The following is a 15,986-nucleotide window of genomic DNA, read 5'->3' as shown; positions in this document are numbered from 1 at the left end:
AAAAACAATTTTAGGCAGGCTGTATAGAGTATGAAGAAGTATCAGCAGTCTCCAGGACTTCAGGCTATCTCAGTCGTCCTCAGTGTTTCCGTCAGTGTATTGCACGCTGCGGGTCAGACAGTACTTAACGACAAGGAACTGAAGCCGCTATCTACTATTGCTCTCTTTAAAGCCAAAAGACTCCTTTGTCAACAACAAGACTCCTTTGACAACAACAAGACTCCTTTGACAACAACAGTAATTTTACCTCGTAGAACACGGGAGTTGCTGGTCAACCACTACCTTGAAAGGTTAGTTTTTTTGTTTTGTGTGACTTTGGTGTTTTAAAGGTTCAGTACAGATTCACCCAAGTCACACAATAACACAAACAAACTAACCGATTGAGGCCACCCAAGAACCAACAACTCCCGTGCTCTGCTAGGTTAAAGTTTTGTCAGTGGAGTCTGCTGGCTTTAAAGATAGCACAGATGGATATAACGGTTTCAGTTTCCCATCTAAAAGGGCTGTCTGACAACAAGGTAAAGCGATGAAAACATTCTAAATATAGCATACATTTAAACTCATATTGATTTTTATTAGTCTGGCCGTTATTAAGGTGTTGGTGACCCCGTCCACAGCAGTAGATCACTTTGCTCCCGTCCCGGTGTTGTAGGTCTGTTTCTCCAAACTGGGTGCGTATCCCTTTAAAGGCCTTAAAAACCTTCCGACTATGAGCAGCGCGATCCTTCAAGAACATTTTCTGCAAAAGTTATAAAAGTTTTTATTAGTTTAACAAAATGTTCTGTCTGTGCTCATCTCATGATGTTACTGATGAGTTTATGTGTTGAACTCTTCATAAATACGATCCAAGGATGCTTTATTTCAAAACCTTTTAACTTTTGAATATTTAGTCAAGAATATTCAAAGTTTTGGAGAAGTTCTCAGTGGCATTGAAGCCCATCAGCCAATGTAATTAGTCTTTCTCGAGTTTGACACAGACCATAAAAAAGAAGACCCAAACCTCACCCATATATTTAAGACTTGACCCGGGTGGACCTAACTGGTACCGATACATTTTTGACTCCAATTCGACCCAAGCATATATGTTTGCTTTATTGCATCCATCACCGACGGTAGATCACCAGGCTGATGCAACACATCGGCTGGCCGGTCTCTTTCCCTGTTCCCACTATACATTGCACATGTTTTTGCAACATATGGCACCAAATGACAAACTGAATTTAATTTTTTGTTTTATTTGATTTGACGTAACGAGAAGCAGGGCGTCAAATCAAACACATGAATGTCAACGATAACACCACAGAACATAAAGGAACAAGGACCTATGTTGGTAATGAACCTCGGCCAGCACAAGTCAGAGAGACAAAGAGACAAATTTCTTAATAAATTACTTTCAAGAATAATCAAATCTATATGCAACATGAGTCACACAACATGAAGTTGTCCAAGCTGCAGCATGATGTTGGAAGTCTACAGTCAATTACAGTTCAAGAAGCTTTTATGAACACAACCTTGACATAAGTCAAGGGACGATGTGGTCAGAATTTTTCACCACTGCATTTCGGCGAAAAAGCGAAACGCAAGCAGATGCCATCACCCTGGTCCCCTGTTGCCTCGTGTTCGGCCATTACATATTTCCTCGCAGCCCGTCTTTGATTATCCATCCCCTGCATGACAAGCCGAGGGCCCCCCCCCCCCGCCAGCTTGTGCCATCTCCTCCCTTCCTCCTCGCCCCCACCATGTTGGCAGCCAGGGGCAGGGCAGGTGGCCAAACCTGTCAGTCAAAGCACCGTCGCCACGCGGCAATACCACAGACACCAATTACCACACAGCAGGGGCGCGGCCTGGCAACCGCATGGCAACCACATGGTCCAATCAGGGTACACAACAACAGGGACCAGAGGAGGCCAAAAAAAAAAGTGAGTGAGTCAGGTTGTGTGTGTGTGTGTGTGTGTGTGTGTGTGTGTGTGTGTGTGTGTGTGTGTGTGCGGCAGATCCATGTTTAACTTATCCAAAACCGAGCCGGTGCATGTCCGCGTTTCACAGGTAGTCATTGTGTCGTTTTAATATCCGTTAGCTTTTCTATTGTGAACGCAAAATTTATCTCCGCCAATCTGTTGCTAATCAGAGTGATTCTTATTGAAACACACCGTTCTGACTCGTGAGTCAGTTCTGCTGGTCTCAACAATCATGCATCAATGTTTCAAAAAGAGGCTGAATCGAAATTTGGCCCATCTAATTACGCTTAAACATGCTTGGGTGGTTTGACGACACATCGCAGGACAATGAAAACGGTCTCACTTTCAATCTACGGAGAACAAAATCTTGGGATTTTGCTCGTGGTCATATCGATCAAATGATGACTTGGTATCAGAGAACATCAGTGACTCTGACTTTAGGTTGAGTCACAGGTTAAATAGCTTTGAATCTGGAATCAACCTAGACATTATACAAACTGATTTGGGGCTGTGAAGTCGTGACTTTTTGGTTATTTACGTAACGCAGCCTTATCCTTTGAAAGCAACAACTCTCCATAGCGATACCATAAGTGAAACCCACATTGATTCATAACATTTTTTTTACAGACAAACCCTCCTCTTAGAATGTAATCAACTGGATCCCCGAAACTAAAATATTTTCAAAATATAATTTGTTATCTTATATTATCCAAGATGATAAATTGCCATGTTGCTGGTTTTCATTGTGACAGTAAGTTGAATCTTTTTGGAGTTTCAGTACAATTTCATGACATAACTTTGGGTTTTAAGAAATTATAATTGCCAGTTTTCACCATCTGTAGGTTCAACAATGAAAATAAATGTTGATTGCAACCCTAATTTAAAGTTTAACCCTTTTCCCTGTGAGTTTTTAACACAATATAGTTAAGACAGTCGTCGGTGGGACATTTGTTTCATTCAATATGTCCATGGTCTCCACGGTGCTATGGCAGGGCAACGTACTGGTTAACAAGTGTTTGTATTTGTAAGTTAAAGTCACACTCGCGTACGCAAGCACATAAACTAACACTGATAAAACTGACCAAATTATTCAGAGTGCCCTTTTTGTCTTCTGCGGGGCGAAACACGGCAGCACATAGTGTCTGTGAGGGGCAAATATATTTTAATAAAACCAGTGAGTTGCAACCTCAATTTCATTTTGATGAATTTCCTCCTGCGGGAGTGAGCCAGGCAGTGGGCGGGAGGGTGGGAGAGAGGGGAAGTGGGGTGATGGGGGGCTAGGAGGCAGATAGAATTTTCATGATTGTTATTTTTGTTATTATACAGCAGGAGAAGGGGGGGAGGGCGGGGTGGGGGGTGGGAGATAAACGGCGTTGGTTTAATCTGAGGCATTTTGTGGAGCGCTCCATTATCGGGCAGGTTGGGCATGTCGAGGGGGTTATTTTTCCGAGGGATCTTTGGCCCCGGTAATTAAGCTCCATTCACCAGGCCCTGTTCCCCAAATTAAAAATTTGTCATTAAGTGGAATTTACCATAATGCCTTTTTATCTGCCGGCGCTTCAGCATGCATGCGTGTGTGTGTGTGTGTGTGTGTGTGTGTGTGTGTGTGTGTGTGTGTGTGGAGGGTAGAGGTGAAAGGGGGGGCTACGGTAGGGGGCAACCAATAAGGGGTTACACTGTGGCCACACGCACAAATACACATGAACGCCCATGCACATGCACACTCACACACACAAATTAAGGAGAAAGGACAAATTGAAAAACTGAAATAATCCTGGACAGCAGCACACGATTGCATGAGCAAACACAACGCACGCACACACGCACACACACACGCACACACACACACACACACACTTCAATCCGTCAAATCCACAGCCTTTGGGGTAATTAAATAATGGTGCTTTAAAGTTTTAATTTAGATTTGGCTTTTTCCTTCCTCCTCCTACTGTATGTCGCACACACATGCATGCACACACACGCGTGCACGCACACACACCCCTGAAACAGCCAGTCACAGTGGGTTATAGACTTCATCCAGAGAGATAGCCCTCGATGGGCAGGGTACGTTGGAGAGAGTGAATGATTGAAGAGCCGAATCTCTGTCTCTGTAGGCTTTCTAAAACAATACAATTATTAGTCTTTAATTAGAGCAGCCCCTCTGCGGGACAGGGGACAGACAAAGAACAATAGAGGATTAGAGGAGGAGCTCCTAATATGGCTCTTTTATCGCTTCGCTCAAACACAGTTCATAAAAAGCATCCAGCTGTCCTTTTCCCCCGACAAAGTTGGAGGTTGGTGGGAGATTTGGGAGAGAATGGGAACAAAACAATGATAGTGCTGAAACTAAACGGTACTTCTGTTATTTATTAATCTCCAGATTAAATTATTGTTTGGTAATCACATAAAATATAGAAAATAATGTGCCGTCGTGGTGAGCCAGGGGTTCTACGCTCCCATCATGAACTGGAACGTCCCCAGTTCGAGTCCAACACAAAAAGTCATAAATTAAGACAGTTGCAAGAAGCATCATCTATTCCAGGCGATAGGCAGTATGTGAAAATGTTACAAAGCTAAGTGTTACAGGATATATCAAACCCAATAACCCCCTAGATGTTCCCACTAAAGTATGCAAAGAGTAAGACCTCTAAAGACGTGTGACGGGGTTACTATATACCATATACATGTTAAGTTCTCTATGTGACTAACGATGACTAATGATATTATGGGAGTAACGAGAAACTGTCTCCGCTTGCCTTGGTTTCCCAAGGAAACCACAGAATTCTCCACATCTCTCTGAATGCCATCGGAGAGGGAAGGTGGGGAAATAAGACCCTAAATGGACAGGGGGGGGGGGGCTTGCTGGGGGTGAGGAAGAAGAGGAAGAGCAAAGGAGGAGGGTGAAAAGGAAGGAGGAGGAAGAGACTGGGGGGGGGGGGGGGGGGGTTGGACAGATGGCAGAGGTTATGCCTGGCTGAAAGGGGCAAGACGGGAGGAGGCTGTTTTGGGTGATCGGGGTGTGTGCATGTGTGTGTGTGTGTGTGTGTGTGTGTGTGTGTGTCTCTACTCCACATGCAGAGCTTATCCTTAAGAAAACCCCTCTAGATCCTTGGATTTCTTTCCCTCAATTTCCCATGATTCCTTGCCGATAGCTGTCAAAGGTGCATCAAACTATTTAAATAAATGTCTGACAGACTTTTCCTTTAATATCAAACCCAGCTCTCGGCCCGGTTCTATTCAGTGATGAACTAAATAATTAGGTCCCGCGTCTGATTGACGGATGAAACCTGGTTAAGGTTAACCACAGGTAGAGCTGAACAACACGCTGTCAAAATCTGGAAGAGTGTGTGTGTGTGTGTGTGTGTCTCCTAAATACAGTGCAGGGAGGAGTGGCAGAATGGGCAAAGGGGGGAGAGCAGAGAGAGAGAGAGAGAGAGAGAGAGAGAGAGAGATGGGGGGTCTTATTTACTGTCGTTTAATTTGCTCCCCCTCTGCTCCGTCCACCCCCCTATTTTTTTTCTGACAGGTAATAAAAACGGGAGCTCTCCTGACAAGCCCATTTGAATTCGGATTGAATAATATAACTGTAGGGTTTCCCACAGAACGCTCTGTCCAAGCGTGCAAACGGTGCAACACACACTCTGCCTGCCACGGTGTGTGTGTGTGTGTGTGTGCGCTTATATACACATTCATGTGCACCCGGACAAACCCGCTGCCTCTTACGTCACTGCAGTTAATGCAACAACAATAACGAATTCCGGCAACTAGCCGATCTCCTGCATCTTTGCTCGACCACTCTCTTTTTTTCTCCTCACCCTCTCTCCTTTATTCCCACTTCCTTCTTCCGCTCCCTTCCTCTTCTCATCTTACCTCATCCACCCTCCCTTCCCTCCCCTCCCGCTGCTCTCGGTAGCTGCTGAAATCCCATTCCCCGTGGGGCAGGCTAAATTGAATTGCCGTGTTTATATGAACAACAGTGCCGTTGCTTTAATATACCTTAGAGTTTATGCCTAATGCCTCCCCGCTAATACCGCTGGAGCTCGACAGCACGTCGCTTTTATGGAAGCCCGTGAAAGAGACGGAACGGCGAGGGAGGAGGGATGGAGAGATGCTCTGCGAGTGTGCTTGTATTAGTGAGTAAGAAAAGAGGCGAGAGGCCTGTTAATAAATGTGTTTTATCGCACCTCATGCTACAGTATCCCCCTTGCTATAAACACACCTCATCCCTCCAGTGTGACTGGAAAGAAAAGACGGGAAACAAAAATACTTTTTTTGTTTTTTTAGATTAGTGAGTAATGCTGAATAAATATCCGGAGATTTGGTTGAGAGAGTCGGTCATGCTCGTCGACTTGCAAACATCCTCCATTTTCTCTCCGTCTCCCCACCACATCTTTCTTCCCTTTCTTTCTCTCCCCCCGTCCCCCTTTTTTTCTCCTCCGGCCCCTGTGTCAGCCTACAAAAGGCCCACAGTACAAAAGAGAGAGAACCAGGCCGGAGACACTCGACCCGATTACCATCGATCGGTCTGCACTTCACGAGAGGAGAAAAGACACGCTCACCTGTGCGCACACAGCCGCACAGAAATCTGTCTGGATACGCAAAGTCCTCTAAGATCAGGGGCGCTTATTATTTCGACGCTGAGGACTCTGAACAAAAACAAATTTAAAAATGTATGTAACTCTTTCCCAGCCTTTATTACTTTGACTGTTTCCACTTTATGGCCCCAAAACAGTGAAGAGTCTGGTGTGTAGTATTTATTATTATTAATATTTGTGTTGTAAAAAGCACAGTGTTGATAAATCTACAAGACAACGTAATATATCCATTGAGCTTTGCTCTGGTCAAAGTGGGTCTCACTGAGTGACAGTTTCATACTAAGAATTTAGACAAAAAGATGGAAAAACACAGACACGCATCTTAAGGTGGTGTATTGGTGGTACGTTACGCACTAAACAAAAATGATTTCTAAAATGTTTTGTGTGTATTGAAACCATTCAGTGCCGATACAGTTCTGCTATTTAGCCGTTTGTTACAGTTACTGTACATTTTTTTAAATCTCACACTCTTAACAAAGGACAGTTTTTTCTCATGTGCCTCTTATGTTTCTCCAATCTTTCCACCATATTTGGGTTATTCTAATTATTGTACAGTAGCTGATTTTCTATTAAACAATCATATTATAGAACAAATGACTTCATTAAAGCTGGAATCCTTGGACACTTCTTAAAGAGAAACGCCATCATGGAACAAGATAAAAAAATATCCTCGGCTCATACAGAAGGTTAAATCCGCTAAAAAGGTGGGGAAGTGCTTCTAGAATCTAGCTTTGATAATATATTTGACTTGCTGTTGCTGACAATGTTTTAAATCAATACTCGGAGGAATTCAGAAACCCGCCTTTGATCAGACGGTGAGATTATTTCAACCAGTTGCATTTAAATGAAATTACAATTTTGCTCCTTGCACTGCAATTCAGGTAAAAATCGTTTATTATATTGTGTTCAAAGTAATGAAAAAGATGTTTGAAAAACAAATACGGAAATAAAGTGTATAAGAGGGAGACCAGGAGCTGCAGGAGAGCCCGATCACATTTAAAAAAAAGAAGCTAAATCAGGATGTAAAGACCTCATAAAACGAGCCTGTCTATTTGAGGATCCCTGACCAAAAACCTTTAAAAGGTTTGCACTCGCTCCCTCCAGACACACAAAACAAGGCTCACATTAACAGCGTGATGAACTCTCGCTTTTTGCCTGGAAGCCTGCGCCGAAAATATCAATGACTAAACTCCCCAAACGAGTTGGTAACTATCTCCTCCGCTCTGATTTTATCCTCAATAATTAATTCTCTCTCCAAACGCCGACCGCCGGCTTTATCAACCACTCGACGCCAGAATCTCAGCATTCCATTTAACCATAATCCCTCCCGGATAAAGGGGCGGCCTAGGTGTGCTGATGCACAAGCGCGCCACGTGCACGAAAAAGACTTAAACTTTATTTACAGGCACATAATGTTATGAAGCAGGTACAGAGATGAGCGAGGACAAACAGTTGTACTAACGCTGGGCCGTTTCTTTCCAACAGAGGACATTTACCCCACTGATTATCACCGTGTGTCACATTTAGACACATTCAGAGAGTCTGAACACGCAGAATGAGTGTTTACTGTACAGCTGTGTGACCCATCAAACAGATCCCAGCTGGATTAGCGAAGGAAGGCCTAAAGCACGAGTCCTGACTCTGCGAGCCCCGGCATAGCAACAGTCACGTAACCGAAGCTTGGTTCTTGTTGCATTGGAGGATGGCTGAGTGGAGGAGTAAAGAGATGGGATGGATGGATGGATGGGTGGAGCCGAATGGGCTGGGGGGAAGAAAGGTAGAGCGTGGGCACGGATGCGCCCTGATGTCGAAATTGAGAGGCACCCTTCCTTCGCCCGTGCTCGGGAGATCGTGCCGACGAGTGAACTTCCGCCAGTGACCGCGTGCTCTTTTCCTGAAATATGAAATTGTGGCAGACGCGGTTACGCCTCGGCACGTGTGCGGCTGTGAGTGCGCCTTTTAAAAAGAGATGGAGCAAAGGGAGCAAGCATGACGGTACACCGCCATTCATAATCATCCGAACGTCCTATATATTTTAGCATTTTCAGCGCAGACAGCGCGAGTAAAGAATGGGTTGAAAATGTTTTTTTTACAGTCCTTTCACCCATCAGAGAAGAAACACTTGGCGTTTGCCTCCAATGACGACCGCTTAAGTCTTTAGCGTGTTCCAGCAAACGCCTAAATCCTGGGTGTTTAAGGGGCCTATTAACTGGCAAGCTCTCCGATTCTAATGGGACTCCTAATTAGTGCTTTATTGAAGGCAGGTGTGATGGAAAGGTCAAGCAGTTAAGCGCACACGTGTTGCGAACGCATCGCAAAGTACCGGCATTGATGTGCGGCGCTGGAACGACAATCGGGGGAAAAAACAACAGAAGAGAAACAAAGAAATCAGGAAGATGAGAGATGAAGGGGGGGGGGGGGGGGTGATTGAGAAAGAGAGAGAGAGGTGGAAAGAGAGGAGAACGAGGAAGGGAAGGGCGAGATTGACTGAAATATGGCAAGTGCCAGCGAGGCCAGACCAGGCCCAGCTGGTCTCTGTCTGACGAGTGCCTTAATTAAGAGACGTGGGGAGAAGCCTCGGAATGGCCACGTACGTACACACACACCACCCCCCCCCCCCCCCGGGAGCCTCTGGAGAGGAAACTGCTAAACAGGCACACTGTGTGTGTGTGTGTGTGTGTGTGTGTGTGTGTGTGTGTGTGTGTCTCTCTCACACACACACACACACACACACCACACGGTCATCCTCTGGGACCTTGTGAAAAACACTGCCCGGCTATTATTAGGCAGACCTTTTGCATAGCGGAGCGAGCGCGCTAACCCCGAATGTGTGTCCTCCCTCTGATCCTGTTGACTGTTAAACTGAACTTGTGCTTCTCAAAAACAGCTCGGCTGCAGCGCTGAGGCCCACGGAACAGGCAGGGGGGGGGGGAAGAGGACGAGGCGACGGGGGTGATTTCGTGGATCCATGACTGCCTTTGCACCAGCGCCTCACCCGCCCCCCTCTTTCTCCTGTTTCTCCCCCCCCCCCCCAAAAAGCGTATTAATATTAATACATATCCCTTCAAACCCTTGCCTTCCTCCCCCCCTAAAAAAATATCACCACCCTAGGCTACCAGTTAATAAAGCCCTTTCGGCGACCCCTCCCAGCCCAAAAAGAAAAGAAAAAACAAGGAGAGACAATAAGGGGAAACTTCTCCGGCCAAATAAAAGAATAGAAATGAATACAGTCCCGCGGGACCTCCCTCCGTCCCGTCCCCCCCAAAATAATTTAATTTCCTATTAAGTGATTGCTTCATTATTATGATTATTATTGGTAATTGTAATTGACATTTTTTTTTTCTCCCCTCCCGTCCTTCTCCTAGGGTCTTCTTTGAAAAAAGACGAGGCGGCCGGTGAAAATGCACAAGGGACAGGAAAAAGACGGGGACAGACCTGCCAGCAAGATCGGCCTGTAAATCAGGACAAACTGGACTACATGACATTCAAAACACCGCCACAGTCCCAGGCCAGAACATAACCTCAGGGTTTAAGGTGTCGAGGCTTAGAAGATTTTATTTAATCATATGTGAGTGTGTTTCTGTGTGTGTGTGTAGATCTCTTATCCTGTAGCTTCGGGGCACAATGTCTGCTGCAGGTCTCCTTAGAAAAGACATCCTTGCTCTCAATGGGATATGCTGGTTAAATAAAGGTAAAAGAAGACAGGGATTCCCAATGCTGCTATTACACACACACACACACACACACACACACACACACACACACACACACACACACACACACACACACACACACACACACACACACACACACACACACACACACACACACACACACACACACACACACACACACACACACACACACACACACACACACACACACCCCTCTGGTCTCCAGGTTATTACCCCTTCCTTCAGGCTACGGTTACCGAAAACGGGAGGTTGTATGTTTTTTTTTTTAGTTAAAAAAGAAATCGCACAATAAAACACATCACATTCGTTCTTACACATTCTGCAGTGAATTTGACGTTCAAACTCACAAAAATCAAAAACCTGCAGTTCAAAAAACGCACGGTGTTGAGAACGATGTCATTTTGTGTCACATTCTTTCTCTATTCGGAACTAAAGACGGTGAAACCTGGTTCCAGTGGTCCAGGGCACGGTTATTGGGCTCACCTCAGGCGTGGTGAGGCTGACACCAGCTCACTCACTCACTCACTCACGCACACTTTTGTCTTTAGATGCACACACCTTCACACTCCAACACACACACCTTCACTTTCACTGTGAAATGTTCTCACATCTCCACGACGCAGAATATTACCATCATCATTGTCACTAATAAAAATATATTTTCTGAAATATAAAAGCCATCAATCAAGAGAAAAGATTTGGTTTCCAGACAACCGGTCTGCAATGTGTGTGTGTGTCTGTAAGTTTAGCCCAAAGTGTTTTCTACTAGATCATATTTAAATGCTGCCCCTTGAAGAACAAACAGCCACGTTAATACAAATGAGCACCTGCAGTCGCGACCGCAGATGTATGTGGGTGGTTTTTTTTTTTTAGTCAAAGGTTCCAAGAAAAAAAAAAAGAGAGAAATTTTCATAGATTATTTTGACAAAGACCACTTTCAGACAGGATGACTCGTCTCATCCAGATGCAGATAAATGTGGTATAAATAAACTCTACATATCAGCATGAAAGAGACATTCTGCAGCAGAAGAAGCACAGCTGAAACTGGAATAAGTCAGTCACTAAAAGCAGGGGTCTGATTGTAATTCTGCAATATGAGCGCCAGTAGAAGTAAGAAAAAAATAAAAATAAAAAGGTTAAAGTTGCATTACTTAAATGATGAAAAATACACTTTCTTCATTTCTCAATTTTACATTTGATCAGAACCATTGAGCTAAATCCAACATACACAAATTAATTTCAAAAGTGTGACTATTCAAACGGCATCAACTTAAAGCTTCAAATGAGGCCGACGTATGTGAAACGGCTCGCGACATAAACGGCTGTTTCGTTGGTCTTGAAACCAGATCTGCAGGTTTTTCGTAATGGAGCCACAGCAGGTCGAGGGTTGTGTGAGAAGGTTGGGACTGTGAGAAGTGCACCTGACAGACGGACAGACATCCAGCCGTGTTATAGAGGCGCTCTGAGATCTGAGCCCGGAGACAAACCTGACCCTGACCAACAGCAACACCGTGGCCGATCCTTTTCCAGGCCTGTCTCATCCACTTTAGCTTACCCGCTCTCATCTCTCCCTCTGTCTGACGCTGAGCCCTGGCTCTCTGTTTGTCCGTGCGTCCACACGGATTTCTTTGGATGCATACTCACGTGCCCCTTCACATTCTTTCTGATTCGATCTAAAATGTCTACTGCCTCCTTCCTGCTGTTCTCCTCTTGTGGAAACAACACATTTATAGGAAAGCTATGGGAAAGGACCGGGTCTCAGGTAAAAAAAAAAAAAAAAAAGGGACTAAAATGACAGAATTGATCTGAAACTTCCTTCGCAGTTGTGCACACTTTCCATGGAATAGTTCTTAAGATGGATGAAGGTAAGTTCAAGGGAACAGTCTGAGAGCTATCTTGCACTGAACACATCATTGTGAAAAACAAATACCACAAAGCAGTAGCACCCCGCGCACTGATGAGTACAACAAACACACATCTGTTCAACGTGCAAATTATAACGTAGAGGCTGAACGTGGAATATATTTTGACAAATGTAAGGCGTCGACGGCGGAGAAACACTCCTTACACGGGGACACGATGATGGACATGACCGCTGACTGAAGGCATTTTTCATAATACAAAAGAAGCTGCAGATTACAGTTGTCATTATGTTTCAGCTACCGCCGGAATCAAATGATTCTTCAATCAATTTTCTTTATAAATTAAAGCATCGAGCTTTCAAACTGCATTTTCACGATTTACTTTGCAATGCGCTAATATCAGGCCTGCACAGTAGTCTCATCTGATTTGCATATCCTCTGTAAAAACTGGATAATACAAGTCAAACTATGGCACAGCAATTTCGTGGTGTGTGTGTGTGTGTGTGTGTGTGTGTGTGTGTGTGTGTGTGTGTGCCTGTTCAAACACACTGTGTGGTAGTGTGGGTGTGGCGTTACACCTCGTGTGGCACTGGGCAGCCAAGATAAGAGCTGATCCTATCCATGCCTCCCTTCTGCAGCGCCCGCCCACCCACCCACACACAACATACACACACACACACACAGTGTGGTACCCAACATGCCATTGTAATCTCATTTTACAATCCTGAGGCCCACAGCCGCAAAACACACAGAGAAGCCAACTAAACCCAGATTTCACGCGTACAGTAGGCTGGCGTGTGAGTTAAGATGATACCAGCTAGGTCACCTGGTAGAGTGGGCGCCACATGCCCCACAGCTGAGTCTTTACCACAGGTTCAAATCCAATCCGTGACCATGTCTTCCCCTCTCTCCACCTTTCCTGTCTATCTTCACCTGTAATATCGAATTAAGATGAAAAAGCCCAAAAATAATCTATAAAAGAAAAAGATGATACACACTTTTAAAATATACAACGGCCAGCTGGGGTCTCAGACTGCAGGAAAGATAGTTGGGCCCAAAGCAGCATCACTCATTCACACACAGCAGAAGGTACAGAGTGGAAACACTCATGCTGGTGCTTTCAACACTCACATTTTAGACGATAAAAACATTTTTGTTATGCCTTGGAAATCGGAACAGCATGCGAAAACTGTAAGGAACGACACAGCGGAGAGAAAACTATGCTTCAGGAGAGGAGAGGAGAGGAGAGGAGAGGAGAGGGAGAGCTTACCTTCCTCCTCTGTGAGATAGAGAGAGTTAACCTTTGGGTACAAACACGCACCTTTCTCTCTAATTCACCAAGATTTTTAGTGATGCGCACACACAGACACACACACACACACGCAGAGAGACACACACACTCTGATGTGATCGGCCACCCCGATAGCGAGCCAGAAACCAACTCTCTAAGCCTCAAACAAAGTTTGGTGTGCACTGACCAAGACCGAGGGGACAAAAAAAAAAAAGGGAGGAGAGAACTGGGGGGAGCAACAGAGAAGAAAAAAAAAGTGTGACCACTGAGTGAAGTTTAACCACTTAGGATTCAAGTTTAGCTCCAGCACACCCCGCCTACACGCCGGATTCATTCACGGTGCATGTGCACGCACGCCTCTCAGGGTGGGAGAGGCACTGAGCTGGATTTTTTTTTTGGGAAGCCCTGCTTTTTCCCCTCTCTCTCTTGTTCCGTCTGGTTGCTGCTGCGTGGCTGTCGGACGGCCCCTCGCTCATCCCCCCTTTTTTCTCACTATCTTTTCTCTTTTTCCCTTATCCAGTGTCCCTACAGATCCACCCACCGACAGCTGCCCCTGTACGGCCAGGTGACAGATAGCTACTCCGGCTGTGTGCGCATCGGCGTGCATGTGTGTGTTTGATTTTTTTTAAAACAACGCATGTGATGGAGTGAGAAAAAATATTGTAAAAGTATGTGAACAAGTGACACCACGCGGGAGAGGGACAGAACGAGAAGGAGAGAAAGAAAGGATTCAATTTGTGCGGGGCGAGAGGGGGGGGGGCTAAGTGTAGTGAATGTGATTTGATGGTGATGCTGAGATGGGGGTTTAGGCGTACAAATACTATTAGTCACTGCTGTGCAAAACCTGTTGTTACTCACACACCCACACAAATGTGGGAAAAAAAACAACAACAACGACGAGCTAGGCTCCCGGGCTACAGGAGTCAACACACAACGTGGCGTATCAAAACCGAAATCAATCTTTATATTTATCCAACAGCCCACGGTTATGGATCCAACGGTTATTGTAGTCGTAAGAATTCAACCTAAGATTGGCCTTTTCTCTGTATTTCTGGGTAAAATGAAAAGGGCATGTGGAACAAATTCCCAGCAGAAGAAAATGAGCACAATTGAACCTATAGCAGCAGACAGAACAAGAGGAATAATCACACCCGTATCTCATTTCAATACAACATGGCCTATTCATTGTATACAGTATGTACTATATACTAATTTTCTTAGTTTACTATTTTTGCATTAAGTACTCATTAATCAATATACGTTTTAATATTTTGTACAGCGATTTTGGAACGCCACCAGAGCTGCAAATAATTATATTAATAGATTAAACTGAAGATTATTTTCTCCGTGAATTGATTACTCATTTTTATCTATAAAATTGTAAATAATCTTCATTTTCCCAGAGCTCAAGAGGATGTTGTTTTGTGAAAAATCCAAAAGCATTCAGTTTACAATGATATAAAAGATCAAATTTAAGGGGCTTGGCATCAAAATATTTTTGAACTTTCAAAAAAGGGTGCCGATTAACTTTCTGTCAATCGACTAATTGACTACAAATGTCAGATTAAATAGTGCTTATTTATCTTCCTCTTGTCTCACCAACATTCACACTTAGTTTTAATGTTTTGCAGTTCTGTCCTTTATTTCCCTTTCACACTGCAAAAATAGAACTAAGAGAACATTTAGTATGCACACTGTTTTGAGTATCCTAAAACACCACGATTGGCAAGCTTTCCCCAAGGAAATAGAGAGTCGAACAGTCTTATACCACAACAGTTTTATGTCAAATGGCAAATTTCTTGACAAGCACAACTATCTTTTACATTGACAAACATTGTTCGTGTAATTCACGGCACAATTCAAACGGGATCAAGAAATGATGTGTCTCTTGTCGTTGACTACCAAACATTTTTTTTCCCGAAATTTGGTCCCATGGTGGTACACCGGAAGGGGCGGGACTTCGCCTCTAATCAACAACTTAATCATTGGAAATATCACTTCTGATCTTCTGGTTAACAGTTAATGTTCTATTTCATTAGAGACCCGAGCTGACATATTCTATATTTTTTTCTTATTGACAACAGATCACATCAAAAGACCAAATTAACAATGTGTTAGATTGTCTCTCAGTGTAGTCTGACTTCCCTACTCAAATCTCTAAAAACAGGTTTATAAACAGCTGGGCACCGCAGTTACAGGAGTAAATGGTGTATTTGTTGGGGACTACTTTCAGCTGTGGATGAACACTGGCGAGTGTTTACAGCCGCAGGACTCACTGAAAACAAACTACAGTGTTGATGTTTGTTGTAATGAATTAAGATGTCAGCCAGTGGGGCTCATTGATGTGCCTTTAAAAGTTTCCAGACAACGACGGAGCTCTACTACACAGAGGAAGAAGGTATATCAGGATCCATTCATTGTGTCTTTTCATGAAAATAATGTAAAAAAAATGTGTCTGCTTTTCCAAACACACACTCAACCCCTGCTAAGAATTACTGTGTAGAATCAAATTATCTCGCAGCTCAAGACTATTGAGGCTCGTCCCTCAAATTTCTTTGCCTTCAATTCCTTTTTTTCCTTCTTTT

General features: G+C 44.2%; 1 protein-coding gene across 1 annotated transcript in view; it reads right to left on the bottom strand.

The window, feature by feature from the left end:
• The window catches only part of zcchc7 (zinc finger, CCHC domain containing 7), a 48,213-nt gene that overhangs the window by 26,138 nt on the left and 6,089 nt on the right, over positions 1 to 15,986 (bottom strand). The gene's annotated exons all lie outside the window — the stretch shown is intronic.

The sequence above is a fragment of the Anarhichas minor genome, unplaced genomic scaffold, assembly GCF_050575085.1.
Source record: "Anarhichas minor isolate MPS153535 unplaced genomic scaffold, ASM5057508v1 ptg000014l, whole genome shotgun sequence".
Taxonomy (NCBI): Eukaryota; Metazoa; Chordata; class Actinopteri; order Perciformes; family Anarhichadidae; genus Anarhichas; species Anarhichas minor.
Note: the sequence above shows the minus strand (reverse complement) of the source record. Positions and strands in the feature narration are given on the sequence as shown.